Source organism: Oncorhynchus clarkii, chromosome 6, assembly GCF_045791955.1.
Source record: "Oncorhynchus clarkii lewisi isolate Uvic-CL-2024 chromosome 6, UVic_Ocla_1.0, whole genome shotgun sequence".
In the NCBI taxonomy this organism is placed as follows: Eukaryota; Metazoa; Chordata; class Actinopteri; order Salmoniformes; family Salmonidae; genus Oncorhynchus; species Oncorhynchus clarkii.
The window spans coordinates 21,285,828-21,304,003 of NC_092152.1; the positions used below are offsets into that span (position 1 = coordinate 21,285,828).

Genomic DNA, 18,176 nt, shown 5'->3' on the forward strand with positions numbered 1-18,176 from the left:
CACCAGAGCGTTTTAGAGCATTTTACTATTGAACTATTTACCCATTTAATATCCAGACCCTCATACAAACTTGCAATGCTGAATTATTGACACACAATCGAACTTGCTGCCAGCACGCCCTCAAGCTAGTCACAATGGGTGACCTAAGTGGCACGCGGCAATTTACCGCTTGCTAGTGTACACATGCCCCGCGAGAATTGTTGATGTTACTGAACTAAATCTTAATATCCACATATTTGGGGAAATTTGCTTTTACTTTTCCCCCCCTTATGTGTGGAACAATACACAGAATTCCTTGCAATTAGATATTCTGGTGCAACAATTGTAGTGTCATGGAGGCACACCTTGTTCTTATCCCTGGTCCCATAGCATATTGACAGCTACATGTATGACATCTTCTATTGTGTCCTCCTGGCTCTACCGACTGTCGTATCTGCTACTTTCCTGATTCATCTTGCAACTCGTAGATCTGTCATAGTGCCTTTGATTTGACGGCATGCACATGCGCAGTTCGGCTGGACACGATTGTTAGACCCTATTACGTATTCTGCGCATGAGTTTAGCTAGCTAATTGCCCATGACATCGCCTATAGGCGTGAAAATGGATGTGTATTGGGAGAAGCAGTATCTACATATCTTCATACTAAATCAACCAGATTTTGCGCCGCTCTCTAAGCTAGAGGAGTCTGGAGAGGGATGACTGTTTAAAGTGGTAGAGTTTCATTTCAGCTGCTGGTCAGTGGTGAGTGAGTGGTGACATGGACCCAGTGTTGCCAACTCAGTAAGGAAAGTAGCTATTGGCAGTCCTAAAAGTCACTAGAAGTCGCTAAATGACGTCATCACCCAATTTGCATAATTTACCATGTGCATGTAATTGTGATGGAAGCTGTAGGAGAGAGGAATAACATTGTGGGAGAGACGAAAAGTGAGTAAAAAACACCCTAAATATGTTTAGAACTACAAATGAACTTTCTTCTGTCGATTCTTGATTTTTTTCACGTCAGAGTCTCCAAAAGTCTCCAATAACACCAGTAAAAGTCGCTAGATTTGTCGCTAGTCGCTTTTTTGAAAACGTGTCGCTAGCGGGGTCTAGCGAGAAAGTCGCTAAGTTGGCAACACTGCGTGGACCCAATGCTCAGCAGGCCACAGCCTACCATGTGAACCAGTATGTGGTCTACTGAGCATATTAGGTTAAAAAAATGTGAAGTAGCGACCTCGGGTTCAAAGAGCTAAATAATTTAAAAATAATGTATGAATTTAAATTATTTTATATTTTTACTCAAGTGATTTGTGTGCAGCATCGCTGCATTCTATTGAAGTTCTATTGATTTGGGTTGCTATAAATCAGATAACAAAATTGTCGTAGAAGGCTTTGCAAGCTTTAGCCGACCTACGAGCTTAACTACAGCTCTTTGCCTCAGTCCCTTAACTCTTCGTTTACCTATACCTTACTTACCTCTGCCTTTCCTAAACTTCGAGAGAAGCTACGCAGAGCTAAAGGAAGGGCTGAGATGCAGCATCCTGCTAAACCACTGCTGGTACCATGGACACGTCCCCTGGGAGATGAGGTTATGCTCTGGACACAAACACAGGCATACACACATGCACACATGCACGTCGCACACACGGCCATTTGGCCTTGTTATACAAATGGAATAACTATTTGTAATCAGATCCAGGAGTTTTATCAGCTCTTGTCACCTATCAGAGAGACCTCCTCTCTCTCTCTCTCTCTCTCTCTCTCTCTCTCTCTCTGTCTCTCTGTCTCTCTCTGTCTCTCTGTCTCTCTGTATTTCTCTCAACCAGGCAACTCAAGTGAGTTTTTGTGCTGTAGTGCAACATTTACAACATACAGTAATAACAAATTTGGAGTACAATACTTAATGTGAGGGTGACATTTAAAAAATTGAATGCAAAGATATATTGCCAAAAGTAACCAACTGTATTGTTTCAAATACCCACATTAAGGAGTGTGACCTTCTAATTGATGGTAGGAAGAATACCATCCAAAAATATTTAGAATATTTTATCAATGATAATTTGATAACATATTAATATTCATTAATACATCGCTATCATTCATGTTTCACTTTCCTCCTACAAGACACCTTACGCCACAAAAACCTTACAGCTAAAGTGCTAACCAGCATTATGAGCAACACAATGGCCAGTAGCGTTGCTACGACGTCAACAGAGTGGTAGTTGAACCAGGACATCTTATAAGACTCTGTCCTCAGATGTGCCGCTCCTTTGTTCCTCATGACAAACTCAATCCAGAACATGGCGCGGTCCAGTGGTTTCATGGGCTGGTCCCTGTGCAGCCTGGATAGTCTCTGCATGTTCTCCCTGTAGGTCGGCTCATAGAGAACAGCCTTCACTGCCTCCAGGAAGATGTCTCTGTCTACGGTGGCGATGTCCACTATTTTAGCCACTCCCTTAGCCCTCATCCTATTGAGGTTGTCTTGCTGGTCGAAGACCAACGGGAGGCCGACAATAGGGACACCATGATAGATGGCCTCCTGGACTCCATTGGTTCCGCCGTGGGCAACAAAGGCTCGGGTCTTGGGGTGTCCAAGGAGGTCGTTCTGGGGGAGCCAATCCACTAGTAAGGTGTTGTTGCCCACGGAGGTGGGTCTCTTCCCAGTGTGCCTCCAGACGATCCTCTGAGGCAGTTTGGCGAAAGCAGCTGCGATGTCCTCAGCGATGTCCTCAGGAAGTTGTCCCACCAAGGTCCCCAGGGACATCATGATGACCCCATGGTCCCCAGACTTCTGGACAAAGTCCTCCATGTCCTGAGGAAGCGGCTTCGAGGGCTTGCACTGGAAACCGCCCATGTAGACCACGTTTGGCATGGTGGGCCGCGGAAACTCAAAGGTAAAGTCATTCCTCATGAGCCATATGTCTGCTGCCTGGAACAATGACATGTAGTGAACGTCAGGGCCGAAGTAACGATGGACGAACGGAATGTAGTTAGGGTCTATGACGTATGCAATTTGAAACCTTGTAAAAAGATAAAACAGAACATTTATGACTCTCTCTTGAAAAGTCATTTTGTCTGTCAACAGTGCTCCTGGCAACGGGACATATGAGAGAGGCGAGGGGGCTATGGCAAAGTGACCCTCGCCCTGGACTGTCCATCGGACATTGAAGACAAGAGGAAGACCAATGCGATGAGCCAAAAACACGCCCCCACCAATGGCAGGATCCGTCAAAACCAGGTCATAGTTTGCATCGCGAAGCGAATGCATTAGTTCGGCATCTTCGAATATCATAGTCATCATTACAACCAATTCCTTGTGTAACTCATAGAACTGCTTCACCACCTCAAGCTCCAGACTCATACGAGACCAGAAACCTCCACCCTCCCTTTGGATCTGCAATTGTCTGGTCACAAACAAACTAAAGACCTCCTCAACAAATCCACCACCAGATACTGGGATGGTAATGCACGAGTAGTGAGGGGATTTCTCCTTGATGTACCAGTTGGTGGTTGGACGAATCACTGTGATGCTATGGCCTCTGGAGTGCAGCTCTTCGATGAGGACTTTCATATTCACCCAGTGGCTTCCATCCAATGGGAAGACCAGCACGTTCCCCCCATAGACAGTGGTGAGAGAGAAGAGCAGAACAGCAACCGTGACCAGGGCTGGTTGATGCATCTCTTAGGTGAATCCTTTGATAAAAGATAAAAATGAAGAATAGTTAGTTAGAGGAACTCCATCTCTTATATCCTAATAAATCGTTTTTAATTACATTAACATTTTAGCCACTAAGCAGACACTCTTATCCAGAGTGACTTACAATTTGTGCATTCATCTTAAGATAGCTGGATGAGACAACCACATATCACAGTTGTAGAAAGTACTTTTTCAGTCAATAAAGTAGATGTTGTCAGTTCTAGTGCTAGTAGAAAAATACACATTTTCTCTGTTGATCAATAATTTACTGTGTTATTCATATGTTAATCATGTACAGTGCCTTCAGAAAGTATTCACACCCCTTGACCTTTTTCAGATTTTTTTGTGTTACAGCCTGAATTTAAAATTAATTAAATTGAGATTTTGTGTCACTGTCCTGCATACATTACCCCGTAATGTCAAAGTGCAATTATGTTTTTAGACATTTTTACAAATTCAGAAAACATTTTAAGCTGAAATGTCTTAAGTCAGTAAGTGTTCAACCCCTTTGTCTAAATAAGTTCAGGGGTAAAGATTAGCATAATAACAAGTTAAATCATAAGATGTATAGACTCACTCTGTGTGCAATAAGTGTTTACCATCATTTTTTTATGACTATCGATCTCTGTACCCCACACATACAATTATCTGTAAGGTCCCTTAGTCCAGTAGTGAATTTCAAACACAGATTCAACCACGAAGACCAGGGAGGTTTTCCAATGCCACGCATAAAAGGGACTTGAAAATGGCTGTCTAGCAATGATCAACAACCAACGTGACAGAGCTTGAAGAATTGACAAAAGAATAATGTGCAAATATTGTACAATCCAGATGTGCAAAGCTCTTAGAGACTTACCCAGAAAGACTCACAGCTGTAATCGTTGCCAAAGGTGATTCTAACATGTATTCACTCAGGGGTGTGAATACTTGTGTAAATTGTATATTTCTTTATTTTATTTTAAATAAATGTGTAAAAATGTCTAAAAACATGTTTTAACTTTGTCATTATGGGGTATTGTGTGTAGATGGGTGAGAAAGAAAATATATTTCATACATTTTGAATTCATACTGTAACAACAAAATGTTAGCGGTATGAATACTTTCTGAAGGCGCTGTACAGTATATACATATGAAGTGGGTAAAATAGTATGCAGACATTATTAAAGTGACCATTGTTTAATGTCTATGTACATAGACATGAACCTCTAAATGCGGCCTCAAATTATGCGGTTTCCAGTTTTCACAAAGTCCAGTGTAGTTCCTTGTGAGCTGTCACAGTGTCGGCTTGGAGGTAAATATACACGGCCGATGACCGAATAAATGATCTCAGAAGGTAATGCAGTCAGCATTTGATGGTGATGTATTCCAGATTGGGAGAACAAATGGACTTGAGTTCCTCTACTGTACGTTACCACAGTCACACCATGAGTAGTGAATCATGAAACATACACCTCCACCTTTCTTTTTCCCGGAGAGTTCTTTCTTCACATATCACAGTCCTAGTAAGTACATTTTTCCTCAATAAAGTAGCTATCAGCAAAGTCAGAGCTAGTAAGGGGGAAAGAGTCCGTGCGAGTGTTAGTTAACGAAAGACAATTTTTGACAAAAAAAATGTACACAATAAAAATCTTTACACTTACTGTAAATATGTAGTCAATGTTCAATTGAAAACGTAGAGGCACTGTGTAATGCTATGAAGTCTTCCAATACTGTCACAATTCTCCCAGTCATTGTCAAGCCTTCAGGCACATTACTTCTAAAGTTGTGCAAGTTCTCTCTATGTCTGGTAAAGCTTGCTTGTTACGTGACACAATTGTTTCCACTGGCAAAGCCCAGATGCACCACGAAATATGTATAGGATGGGAGCTACTCTGACAACGTCTCTTTAAAAACGATTATTTTGTTTACATACCTTACAAAAAGCTTTGTTAGACCTCACTGAAAATATTCAATCAAAGAAGTTGATCTAATTTGAATGGTGATGCTGAGTTTTATATGGATTTGTATAACTACAAATGTTTGTGGAGGATGCTTCTTGAGATGTTAGACATTTATGTTGTGTAAAAACTATTGAATCTAGTCAAGTTTATAGTTCTTCTACATAAGTTTATAGGTATTCTATAATTCTCTGTAAACATAGATCGATATGAGTTCCAATGGGTTAATCTGAGAACGTTGTAGGTCTGATGATGCTATGTTTTCAACACCAGATACTGAGATCAGAAACTGTTTCAACAACAGGTTTAACTATTCCGATATTCCACTACTTTAACTGTTAATTTAAACTAGATGTTATTCACATAAACACTTACCAAAAAAAAACCAGTCTGCAAGTAGCCTTAAATCCAAAGTGATGTTTGGCCAACCTCCCCTGAACAGCAGTTTGCAAACAGTGAAAGTAGTCCTATGGCTGTGGCTTTGAGCTGGAGTAACCTAACTTATGCTGCCACAACTAATCTGTGTTCTCTTGTTCAAAGTTCACAAGTTCTGACATGCAGTGTAATAACACCCCTGTAATTGCGTAAGGCTTTTATGTGTTGGATTCCTGTTATGAATTAGGAAATGGTAATTAGTTAAACATTGTTATAGTGAACTAAAATGGAAACTTAAATGGAAACTAATCATGAAAAAACTGTTTAGTAAAGTGAAATAAAATCATTAAGAAATCTGTTTGAAAAACTGAAATTGGAGTTGGTCCAGGGAGTGGGTCCAAGGCTGGTCATGTGTGTCAATCTCCTAAGTACTCTATGCAGCCTACTACAAATTTGGTTTGATATCCATGTCATTTGAATACAGTCAGAGGTGATACTATAAGTATTATGGGCCATAATTCATGGATAATACGGTCTGTTTTCAAAACACCTTAGCAATGTTTTTCAGTGTCTTTATATAAATGACTGCCTGTCTGTGCACACACTTTTTATTCTGAAAAGTGTGGAAGCATCTACCTGTGAAGGGGAGTCTACATGGTAGTAGTAGTAGTAGTAGTTTAAATGCTATGAGGTTTTTAGTGTTAATTCTTAGATTTTATTTGACCATGGGAAAAATAGCTACAGTACTGCAGGGAAACAACAAGCACATTTTCTTGAACTGAGCCTGCTCAGCAGGCCACATAGCCAACCATGTGGACCAGTATGTGGTCTACTGAGCATTTTAGGTTAACAAAATGTGAAGTAGTGACCTCGGGTTCAAAGAGCTAAATAATGTATTAATAATTTATGAATTTTAATTATTTTATATTTTTACTCAAGTGATTTGCATGCAGCAACCCTGCATTATATTGAAGTTATTTTGATTTCAGTTGCTATAAATCAGATAACAAAATTGTCGTAGAAGTCTTTACAAGCTTTAGCCTACTTACGAGCCTACCTACAGCTCTTTGTCTCACTCCCTTAACTCTTTGTCTACCTATGCGTTACTTACCTCTGCCTTTCCTAAACTTCAAGGAGAGTTTAAGGAAGAGCTGAAATTGAGATGCAGCATACTGCTAAACCACAGCTGGTACCATGGACACATCCCCTGGGAGGTGAGGCTATGCTCTGGACACACAAACCCACATGCACACACGGACGTCATACACACGGTTCTTTGGCCTTGTTATACAAATGTAATAACTATTTGTAATCAGATCCAGGAGTTTTATCAGCTCTTGTCACCTATATCAGAGATCTCTCTCTCTCTCTCTCTCTCTCTCTGTCTGTCTGTCTGTCTGTCTGTCTGTCTGTCTGTCTGTCTGTCTGTCTGTCTGTCTGTCTGTCTGTCTGTCTGTCTGTCTGTCTGTCTGTCTGTCTGTCTGTCTGTCTGTCTGTCTGTCTGTCTGTCTGTCTGTCTGTCTGTCTGTCTGTCTGTCTGTCTGTCTGTCTGTCTGTCTGTCTGTCTGTCTGTCTGTCTGTCTGTCTGTCTGTCTGTCTGTCTGTCTGTCTGTCTGTCTGTCTGTCTGTCTGTCTGTCTGTCTGTCTGTCTGTCTGTCTGTCTGTCTGTCTGTCTGTCTGTCTGTCTGTCTGTCTGTCTGTGTCTGTCTGTCTGTGTCTGTCTGTCTGTCTGTCTGTCTGTCTGTCTGTCTGTCTGTCTGTCTGTCTGTCTGTCTGTCTGTCTGTCTGTCTGTCTGTGTGTGTGTGTGTGTGTGTGTCTGTGTCTGTGTCTGTGTCTGTCTGTCTGTCTGTCTGTCTGTCTGTCTGTCTGTCTGTCTGTCTGTCTGTCTGTCTGTCTGTCTGTCTGTCTGTGTGTGTGTGTGTGTGTGTGTGTGTGTGTGTGTGTGTGTGTGTGTTGTAGTACAACATACAGTGATAACAAATTTGGAGTACAATACTTAATGTGAGGGTGACATTTAAAAAATGGAATGCAAAGATATATTACCAAAAGTAACCAACTGTATTGTTTCAAATACCCACATTAAGGAGTGTGACCTTCTAATTGATGGTAGGAAGAATACCATCCAAAAATATTTAGAATATTTTATCAATGATAATTTGATAACATATTAATATTCATTAATACATCGCTATCATTCATGTTTCACTTTCCTCCTACAAAACACCTTACGCCACAAAAACCTTACAGCTAAAGTGCTAACCAGCATTATGAGCAACACAATGGCCAGTAGCGTGGCTATGACGTCAACAGAGTGGTAGGTGAACCAGGACATCTTATAAGACTCTGTCCTCAGATGTGCCGCTCCTTTGTTCCTCATGACATACTCAATCCAGAACATGGCACGGTCCAGTGGTTTCATGGGCTGGTCCCTGTGCAGCCTGGATAGTCTCTGCATGTTCTCCCTGTAGGTCGGCTCATAGAGAACAGCCTTCACTGCCTCCAGGAAGATGTCTCTGTCTACGGTGGCGATGTCCACTATCTTAGCCACTCCCTTAGCCCTCATCCTATTGAGGTTATCATGCTGGTCGAAGACCAACGGGAGGCCAACAATAGGGACACCATGGTAGATGGCCTCCTGGACTCCATTGGTTCCGCCGTGGGCAACAAAGGCTCGGGTCTTGGGGTGTCCAAGGAGGTCGTTCTGGGGGAGCCAATCCACTAGTAAGGTGTTGTTGCCCACGGAGGTGGGCCTCTTCCCAGTGTGCCTCCAGACGATCCTCTGAGGCAGTTTGGCGAAAGCAGCTGCGATGTCCTCAGTGATGTCCTCAGGAAGTTGTCCCACCAAGGTCCCCAGGGACATCATGATGACCCCATGGTCCCCGGACTTCTGGACAAAGTCCTCCATGTCCTGATGAAGCGGCTTCGAGGGCTTGCACTGGAAACCGCCCATGTAGACCACGTTTGGCATGGTAGGCCGCGGAAACTCAAAGGTAAAGTCATTCCTCATGAGCCATATGTCTGCTGCCTGGAACAATGACATGTAGTGAACGTCAGGGCCGAAGTAACGATGGACAAACGGAATGTAGTTAGGGTCTATGACGTATGCAAATTGAAACCTTGTAAAAAGATAAAACAGAACATTTATGACTCTCTCTTGAAAAGTCATTTTGTCTGTCAACAGTGCTCCTGGCAATGGGACATATGAGAGAGGCGAGGGGGCGATGGTAAAGTGACCCTCGCCCAGGACTGTCCATCGGACATTGAAGACAAGAGGAAGTCCAATGCGGTGAGCCAGAAACACACCCCCACCAATGGCAGGATCTGTCAAAACCAGGTCATAGTTTGCATCGCGAAGCAATTGCATTAGTTCGGCATCTTCAAATATCGTAGTCATCATTACGACCAAATCCTTGTGTAACTCATAGATCTGCTTCGCTACCTCAAGCTCCAGACTCATACGAGACCAGAAACTTCCACGCTCCCTTTGGATCTGCAATTGTCTGCTCACAAACAAACTAAAGACCTCCTCAACAATTCCACCACCAGATACTGGGATGGTAATGCACGAGTAGTGAGGGGATTTCTCCTTGATGTACCAGTTGGTGGTTGGACGAATCACTGTGATGCTATGGCCTCTGGAGTGCAGCTCTTCGATGAGGACTTTCATATTCACCCAGTGGCTTCCATCCAATGGGAAGACCAGCACGTTCCCCCCATAGACAGTGGTGAGAGAGAAGAGCAGAACAGCAACCGTGACCAGGGCTGGTTGATGCATCTCTTAGGTGAATCCTTTGATAAAAGATAAAAATGAAGAATAGTTAGTTAGAGGAACTCCATCTCTTATTTCCTAATAAATAGGTTTGAATTACATTAACATTTTAGTCACTTAGCAGACACTCTTATCCAGAGTGACTTACAAGTATTGCATTAGTGCATTCAATTAGTGCGTTCCACTCGCGGAATCCCCCCTCCCAACAGCCAGTGAAAGTGCAGGGCGCCAAATTCAAAACAACAACAATCTCATCATTAAAATTCCTCATGCATACAAGTATTTTACACCATTTTAAAGATACATTTTTCGTTAATCCAGCCACAGTGTCTGATTTCAAACAGGATTTACAGCGAAGCACCACAAACGATTATGTTAGGTCACCACCAACTCACAGAAAAACAGCAATTTTTCCAGCCAAATAGAGGAGTCCCAAAAAGCAGAAATAGAGATACAAGGAATCACCAACCTTTGATGATCTTCATCAGATGACACTCATAGGACTTCATGTTACACAATAAGTGTATGTTTTGTTTGATAAAGTTCATATTTATATAAAAAAAACCTGAGTTTACATTGGCGCGTTACGTTCAGTAGTTCTAAAACATGCGGTGATTGTGCAGAGAGCCACATCAATTTACAGAAATACTCATAATTAACATTGATAAAGATACGACTATTATACATGGAACTTCAGATAAACTTCTCCTTAATGCAACCGCTGTATCAGAAAGCAAACCATGCAATAATCCTAGTACAGCCTTTAGACAACAAAGCAGCCAAAAAGATACCCGCCATATTGGGTAGTCAACATTTCTCAGAAATAGCATTTTAAATATTCACTTACCTTTGATTATCTTCATCAGAATGCACTCCCAGGAATCCCAGTTCCACCATAAATGTTTGATTTGTTTGATAATGTCTATCAGTTATGTCCAAATGTCTTCTTTTGTTAGGGCAAATAAATCCAAAAGTGCGTCAGACGAAAAGTTCAAAAAGTTCCGTTACAGCCCGTAGAAACATGCCAAACTAAGTATGGAATCAATCTTTAGGAAGTTTTTAACATAAAACTTCATTAATGTTCCAACCGGACAATTCCTTTATCTGTACAAATGAAGTGGAACGTAGCTACCTTTCACATGACCGAGGCTGTGGCAGACCGAGGCTGTGGCACTCTGCCGGACCACTCACTCAAATAGCCCTTATGATCCCCTCCTTTAGAGTAGAATCCTCAAAACAGGTTCTAAATACTGTTGACATCTGGTGTAAGCCTTGGGAAGTGCAATATAACTAATATCACCCTGTATCTTCAATGGGGGCTGAGTTAAAAACTACAAACCTCAGATTTCTCACTTTCTGGTTGGATTTTTTCTCTGGTATTTGCCTGCCATATGAGTTCTGTTATACTCACAGACATCATTCAAACAGTGTTAGAAACGTCAGAGTGTTTTCTATCCAATACTACTAATAATATGCATACTGTATATTTGCATCTGGGACAGAGTAGGAGGCAGTTCACTCTGGGCATGCTATTCATCCAAAAGTGAAAATGCTGCCCCCTATCCCAAATAGGTTTTAAGATAGCTGGATGAGACAACCACATATCACAGTTGTAGAAAGTACTTTTTCAGTCAATAAAGTAGTTGTTGTCAGTTCTAGTGCTAGTGCTAGTAGAAAAATACACATTTTCTGTGTTGATCAATAATTTACTGGGTTATTCATATGTTAATCATGTACAGTGCCTTCAGAAAGTATTCACACCCCTTGACCTTTTTCAGATTTTGTTGTGTTACAGCCTGAATTAAAAATTAATTAAATTGAGATTTTGTGTCACTGTCCTGCATACAATACCCCGTAATGTCAAAGTGGAATTATGTTTTTAGACATTTTTACAAATTCAGTAAACATTTTAAGCTGAAATGTCTTAAGTCAATAAGTGTTCAATCCCTTTGTCTAAATAAGTTCAGGGGTAAAGATTAGCATAATAACAAGTTAAATCATAAGATGTATAGACTCACTCTGTGTGCAATAAGTGTTTAACATAATTTTTTATGACTATCTCATCTCTGTACCCCACACACACAATTATCTGTAAGGTCCCTTAGTCAAGCAGTGAATTTCAAACACAGATTCAACCACGAAGACCAGGGAGGTTTTCCAATGCCACGCATAGAAGGGACTTGAAAATGGCTGTCTAGCAATGATCAACAACCAACGTGACAGAGCTTGGAGAATTGAAAAAATAATAATGTGCAAATATTGTACAATCCAGATGTGCAAAGCTCTTAGAGACTTACCCAGAAAGACTCACAGCTGTAATCATTGCCAAAGGTGATTCTAACATGTATTCACTCAGGGGTGTGAATACTTATGTAAATTGTATATTTCTTTATTTTACTGTGTCTATGTCTAAAAACATGTTTTAACTTTGTCATTATGGGGTATTGTGTGTAGATGGGTGAGAAAGAAAATATATTTCATACATTTTGAATTCATACTGTAACAACAAAATGTTAGGGGTATGAATACTTTCTGAAGGCGCTGTACAGTATATACATATGAAGTGGGTAAAATAGTATGCAGACATTATTAAAGTGACCATTGTTTAATGTCTATGTACATAGCGCAGCAGTCTCTAAGGTGTGGGGTAGAGTACCAGGTGGTAGCTGGCTATTAACAGTGACTAAGGTCCAGGGCAGAGTACTGGGCAGATGCCGGCTAATGGTGACTATTTAACAGTCTGATGGCTTGGGGATAGAAATAGTTTTTAATTTTCTTGGTCCCGGCTTTAATGCACCTGTACTTGGGATAAACAGGTCATGGCTGAGGTCCTTGATGATCTTCTTGGCCTTCCTGTGACACAGCAGTGTGCCCCCAGTAAATGCGTTCGGCTGACCGCACCACCCTCTGGAGAGCTCTGCGGTATAGGATGGTGAAATTACTGTACCAGGCGGTGATACAGTCCAGCAGGATGCTCTCAATGGTGCATCTGTAGAAGTTTGTAATAGTCTTAGGGGCCAAGCTGAATTTCTTCAGCCTCCTGAGGTTGCTATTGCGCCTTCTTCACCACACTGTCTGTAAGAATGGACCATTTCAGATTGTCAGTGATGTGCATGCCGAGGAACATGAAGCTTTTCACCCTCTCCACTACGGGTCCTGTTGATGTGGATGGGAGTGTGCTCCCTCTGCTGTCTCCTGAAGTCCACGATCAGCTCCTTCGTTTTGTTGACATTGAAGGAGGTGTTATTTGTCTGGCACCACTCCACCATGGTCTTAACCTCTTCCCTGTAGGCTGTCTTGTCGTTACAGTAAATGCAGCCTCAAGATATGCGGTTTCCAGTTTGCAGTTCCTTGTGAGCCGTCACAGTGTCGGCTTGGGGGGAATATACAGGGCCGTGACGATGACCGAAGAAATTATCTCAGAAGGTAATGCAGTCAGCATTTGATGGTGATGTATTCCAGATTGGGAGAACAAATGGACTTGAGTTCCTCTACTGTACGTTACCACAGTCACACCATGAGTAGTGAATCATGAAACATACACCTCCACCTTTCTTTTTCCCGGAGAGTTCTTTCTTCACATATCACAGTCCTAGTAAGTACATTTTTCCTCAATAAAGTAGCTATCAGCAAAGTCAGAGCTAGTAAGGGGGAAAGAGTCAGTGCGAGTGTTAGTTAACGAAAGACAATTTTTGACAAAAAAAATGTACACAATAAAAATCTTTACACTTACTGTAAATAAGTAGTCAATGTTCAATTGAAAACGTAGAGGCACTGTGTAATGCTATGAAGTCTTCCAATACTGTCACAATTCTCCCAGTCATTGTCAAGCCTTCAGGCACATTACTTCTAAAGTTGTGCAAGTTCTCTCTATGTCTGGTAAAGCTTGCTTGTTACGTGACACAATTGTTTCCACTGGCAAAGCCCAGATGCACCACGAAATATGTATAGGATGGGAGCTACTCTGACAACGTCTCTTTAAAAACGATTATTTTGTTTACATACCTTACAAAAAGCTTTGTTAGACCTCACTGAAAATATTCAATCAAAGAAGTTAATCTAATTTGAATGGTGATGCTGAGTTTTATATGGATTTGTATAACCACAAATGTTTGTGGAGGATGCTTCTTGAGATGTTAGACATTTATGTTGTGTAAAAGCTATTGAATCTAGTCAAGTTTATAGTTCTTCTACATAAGTTTATAGGTATTCTATAATTCTCTGTAAACATAGATCGATATGAGTTCCAATGGGTTAATCTGAGAACGTTGTAGGTCTGATGATGCTATGTTTTCAACACCAGATACTGAGGTCAGAAACTGTTTCAACAACAGGTTTAACTATTCCGATATTCCACTACTTTAACTGTTAATTTAAACTAGATTTTATTCACATAAACACTTACCAAAAAAAAACCAGTCTGCAAGTAGCCTTAAATCCAAAGTGATGTTTGGCCAACCTCCCCTGAACAGCAGTTTGCAAACAGTGAAAGTAGTCCTATGGCTGTGGCTTTGAGCTGGAGTAACCTAACTTATGCTGCCACAACTAATCTGTGTTCTCTTGTTCAAAGTTCACAAGTTCTGACATGCAGTGTAATAACACCCCTGTAATTGCGTAAGGCTTTTATGTGTTGGATTCCTGTTATGAATTAGGAAATGGTAATTAGTTCAACATTGTTATAGTGAACTAAAATGGAAACTTAAATGGAAACTAATCATGAAAAAACTGTTTAGTAAAGTGAAATAAAATCATTAAGAAATCTGTTTGAAAAACTGAAATTGGAGTTGGTCCAGGGAGTGGGTCCAAGGCTGGTCATGTGTGTCAATCTCCTAAGTACTCTATGCAGCCTACTGCAAATTTAGTTTGATATTCATGTCATTTGAATACAGTCAGAGGTGATACTATAAGTATTATGGGCCATAATTCATGGATAATACGGTCTGTTTTCAAAACACCTTAGCAATGTTTTCAGTGTCTTTATATAAATGACTGCCTGTCTGTGCACACACTTCTTATTCTGAAAAGTGTGGAAGCATCTACCTGTGAAGGGGAGTCTACATGGTAGTAGTAGTAGTAGTTTCTATGAGGTTTTTAGTGTTCATTCTTAGATTTTATTTGACCATGTGAAAAATAGCTACAGTACTGCAGGGAAACAACATGCACTTTTTCATTAACTGAGCCGTAAATATTACCTGTCAGACTTGGCCACAGGGGGGCAGTCCTCTCAATCAAAAGAATACAGGCTACTTAAAAGCATTCACCAAAGTTATTCTGCATAATGGTGGTTCCATGAGGACACACTACCTGCACTATTCCCACACAACACCGACAGATGCAACTACAACAGATGGTATCAATTTACACCCCCGATAGGGTTGTTGTGCAAACTACTTTCATATTTCACAGGGAGTTTCCAGGATTGTGTTGCAGATTTGTCAGACAGTGATGTGGTAATATACTGTACATCGTTGACATGATATGAAAGCACAGAATGAACTGAGTTTTGGTGCCAGTCACTGTTCTTCTTATTCCTTTTTTGGAAGAAAGATATTTATTGTTTGAACTGCACCTGTTTGCTTATATATTTGTAAATCTTTGTCTGTGTCTTTGTGTGTGCGTGGGTGGGAATTACAGGGAGAATTTGTGTTGGCATTTAGGGGAACTAATGACAAAGGTTAGGATAATTTACGTAGCAGATTAGGTGAAATGGGTTCAGTTTAGAATAAGGGGAAAGGTTAGCTAAAATGCTCCAGTTGTCCCTGACACGCAACCTTTGGATTGCTAGACGATCACTGATTGCGGTTACCCAGCCTCCCCGACCAACCTCCCTACTTTCGTTTCTGTCTAAAGACCAAGTAGGTTTCATACGTCTTGGAGGTGCTCAGAAATTCATAAAGTATGTTTCGTTTGACTCTTTGGGCAGTCTGACCTACACCTGCATGCTGGTGTGTGTGACCTCATAAATGAATGCCTTGAGTAACCACAGCCCCTCCGTGATGTTGTCTCATCTTCCATTCAGTTGTTCTTCAAAAGTATGACTGTGAGACAAAGCCATTCATAATATTTGTGTAGCGTATAACATTAAAAATAATATCTCTCTCCAACTCACATTAACAGTTCCTGTTGGAAAAATGTACTTTCATGTTGAACATGGATGTGACTCGCATAGGTGTATTTTTGGTGCCGCTATTCCCCCTGATAGTTTCTCTTTATTCTGCTGCACTAAACCCTCCTGGTTCGTATGACCACGGACACTATGTCATAGTGTTTGTATTGTGAATGTATGTCAGCGGCCCACTGTATCATTTAACAATATAGAGAACATGAAAGGAATATTTAATATTGTCAATAGACTATACTCTACACAGTCGTCAAATGACTATCATGAAATAAGCCTCCATACTGTAAATATGATGTTGCGGATTATCCATAGAGATTTGCATACTTAGGGAAGGTTGATACATGTGAGCGGAGGAGGCATCATGTTATATACAGTGCTTCAGTGACCTCAGTACCTCAGCTGCTTAGCAAATACATACAGTAGCTGATCACTATTACAGGTTTTTTCATATAAAAACAACATTAATACTTCACTCAGATATGCTATTATACTTACCATGGTTTCTATGGCATTACAGGGTCCGATACCTGTAGCTGGCTGGATGCACACACACACACTCAGATGTCACTGGGGAACTTCACACACTAGTGAGGGCCTCAGTGATTAGAGGTCAGGGCAGTGAAAAGGGTAGAAAAAAGGGTGCTTTGAAAAAGGAGCATTGTGCACTTCATAGATATTGAGTTACACAGGCTCATTATAAAGTGGTAGCAGATAAAAGTTTGTCATTTATCTACAACTGATCATCCAGGTTAACAAGAGTAATAAAGAACTTAGATAGACAATGGAAAGATTATTCTTATTTTGTGGGTTGGTCAATTTGGGGAAGGTGACAGTAGCCATAGATGGTATTATAACTGACATGACACCTGATCTTAACTCTATGCGTACCACAATAATCCAGAAAAACAGGACAATACAATGCTTTTCACGACATCAATTGTACTGCCTGCCTATGCCGTCAAGGGCGTCACTGTTGTCATTGCAAACTAACGTGTTTGCAGAAACGTTTGAGACGTTATTTAGACATCCCTCTCTCTCTCTCTCTTTCGCTTGCACGCACACACACACTCACACATCTGAGACTACTGTATTTGGGCCTCTCTTCAGTTTCTGCCTCCCTATTATTTTCAGTCCCTGATTATTCTTCCATAGATTTTCCATGTACCCGTCAAAAGTTAGTACACACCCACTCATTCAAGGGCTTTTCTTTAGTTTAACTTTTTTCTACATTGTAGAATAATAGTGAAGACATGGAATCATGTAGTAACCAAAAAAGTATTAAACAAATACAAATCTAATTTATATTTGAGATTCTTCAAAGTAGCCACCCTTTGCCTTGATGACAGCTTTGCACACTCTTGATATTCTCTCAACCAGCCTCATGAGGTAGTGACCTGGAATGCATTTCTATTAACAGGTGTGCCTTGTTAAAAGTTAATTTATGGAATCTCTTTCCTTCTTAATGCATTTGAGCTAATCAGTTGTGCTGTGACAAGGTAGGGGTGGTATACAGAAGATAGCCATATTTGGTAAAAGACCAAGTCCATATTATAGCAAGAACAGCTCAAATAAGCAAAGAGAAATGACAGTCCATCATTAATTTAAGAAATGAAGGTCAGTCAATCAAGAATATTCCAAGAACTTTGAACGTTTCTTCAAGTGCAGTCGCAAAACCATCAAGCGCTATGATCAAACTGGGTCTCCTGAGGACCGCCACAGGAAAGGAAGACCCAGAATTTCCTCTGCTGCAGAGGATAAGTTCATGAGAGTTAACTGCACCTCAGATTGCAGCCCATATAAATGCTTCACAGACTTGAGGTAACAGACACATATCAACATCAACGGTTCAGAGGAGACTGTTCAGAGGAGGCCTTCATGGTTGAATTGCTGCAAAGAAACCACTACTAAAGGACATCAATAATAATAAGAGACTTGGTGGGCCAAGAAACATGAGCAATGCACATTGGACCGGTGGAAATCTGTCTGGTCGGATGAGTTCAAATTTGAGATTTTTGGTCCCAACCGCCGTGTCTTTGTGAGACGCAGAGTAGGTGAACGGATGATCTCCTTATATGTGGTTCCCACTGTAAAGCATGGAGGAGGAGGTGTGGGGGTGCTTTTCTGGTGACACTGTCAGTGATTTATTTACAATTCAAGGCACACTTAACCACCATGGCTACCACAGCATTCTGCAGCGACATGCCATCCCATCTGGTTTGTGCTTAGTGGACTATCATTTGTTTTCCAACAGGACAATGACCCAAAACCCACCTCCAGGCTTTGTAAGGGCTATTTG

At 41.0% G+C, this 18,176-nt stretch overlaps 2 pseudogenes; both read right to left on the reverse strand.

The window, feature by feature from the left end:
• Positions 1-1,674: 1,674 nt before the first annotated feature.
• On the reverse strand, positions 1,675-6,154 carry LOC139410769 (UDP-glucuronosyltransferase 2A2 pseudogene; annotated as a pseudogene).
• Positions 6,155-7,986: 1,832 nt separating this feature from the next.
• On the reverse strand, positions 7,987-14,319 carry LOC139410770 (UDP-glucuronosyltransferase 2C1 pseudogene; annotated as a pseudogene).
• Positions 14,320-18,176: the final 3,857 nt, after the last annotated feature.